Raw genomic sequence first — 1,897 nt, 5'->3', positions numbered from 1 at the left:
CTCATCTTGAGTAATCCTCACCCACACAAGTTCACCAAGCACAAGAACACCTCAACCTCAGGAGGCTGTTCTTCCCCCTTTGTACTGTTCATCATCAGCCCAAGAGGCAATCCACCACCGCTACACTGGAGTAGGGTATTACACCACAATGGTGGCCCGAGCCAGTATAAAGCTGTCAGGACCCCGATTCCAAGTCACATCGATCTAGCCGCTAACACCTCATACCACTTTGCGGCCTCACGCATGGTATTCCCACGGGTGTCGCCTTACCATGGCCCGGGACCGTTTGCGTCTTTTGGCTCATGTATATGATAGTGTCGCTAGCATCCATATGACAGAGAACCCGGGCCGACATGACTAGTCATGAACCCAAAGTGGCACTAACTTACGGGGACAGGCATACATGAATCAACATCGAGCATGTTGGTCAGCAGCGTGCGAATCCGGGCTGTAGCACTGGGCTAACAGGACTCCGGTGAACCGGGCTATAGCAGGCTAGGCAGGACTCCAGATGTCACCGCGTGACATTTCCCCGAAGGGACAAACACAGGAACGAAGTGAATCACATGCCGGCCAGTCAAGTGTTCCGGAGCAGTAGTGCTGGGCTAGCAGGACTCCGGTGAACCGGGCTGTAGCGGACTACTATGGCTCATGGAAGCACAAGACTACATTTCCCCATAAGAGAGGCTACCAAGGATAAACAACTAGGTTGTCGGATCCCACACATACCAAGCATTTCAATCATACACACAATATGCTCGATATGTGCAAATACAACATGGCATCACAACAAGACTCTACGACTCAGAGTATTTATTCATTAGGCTCTGAAGAGCGAGATATTACAAACATAGGTCTCATGACCCAACATTCAGAGCATACAAGTCAAAGCACATGCGGAAGCTTAACATGTCTGAGTACAGACATCTACAAATGAAAAAGGCTGAGAAGCCTGACTATCTACCTGATCCTGCCGAGGGCGCAAGATCGTAGCTGAGGTATCAAGCTAAACGTCGAAGTCCACACGGAACTACTAGCGAGACTGACGTCTCTCTGCAAAACATAGAATAGGCAAACGTGGGTACAAATGTACCCAGCAAGACTTACATCAGAACTAGCTACATATGCATCGATATCAACAAAGGGGGTGGTGGAGTTTGACTGCAGCAAGCCAGCTTTGACTCGGTGGCTATCCTGAACTACGACTGCAAGTAACTCTTTTGAGGTGGCGCACACGAGTCCACAAATTCACCATACCAATACACCACTATGGATCCGCTCCCGTCTCCCTACGAGAACGCCATCCATAGCACTCACGCTTATCTTGCACATTTTAGAGTATCCACTTTCACTTGTCTATGAACTGTTATAGGCAACCCAGAAGTCCTTTACCGCGGACACGGCTATTCGAGTAGATCATATTAACCGTGCAGGGGTGTACTTATTCACACACGCTCTCGCCACTTACCACCATCTACACGTCGTGTACCTCGGCAACCTTCAAGCGGAAGCCTGGCGAGGGAGTCGGCCACGACCTGACTAATCACACAAGTCTCTCGTCCAGGTTTATCGCCTATTCGGGTTCCATCCGCAAGGAGATCCGGCTGGGTGTCGCTCACGGCCCCAAACGATGTGTGCAGGGTTCCCAAGCCCACCTCAACGGATGGATCTATGCTTGGTACGCCGTGCCACGATGCCTAGTCTGTCCCAAGCCCACTTGTATCGGGTGCCACTTGGTAGACTACTAACACTACCTACAAACACCAGAAACTAGTTGCAACTCCTGGACAGAGATCAGGTTGATTAATAAGTCGAGAGAGCTTGGAGCGCCCGGAGCCCAATGTGTGGTAGTAACTGTTCATGGATCACAAACACAGAACTCAGTTCCTGAGGACGG

This window comes from Aegilops tauschii, chromosome 2 (assembly GCF_002575655.3).
Source record: "Aegilops tauschii subsp. strangulata cultivar AL8/78 chromosome 2, Aet v6.0, whole genome shotgun sequence".
Taxonomy (NCBI): Eukaryota; Viridiplantae; Streptophyta; class Magnoliopsida; order Poales; family Poaceae; genus Aegilops; species Aegilops tauschii.
The sequence above is the reverse complement of the archived record's forward strand: the minus strand, read 5'-3'. Positions refer to the sequence as shown.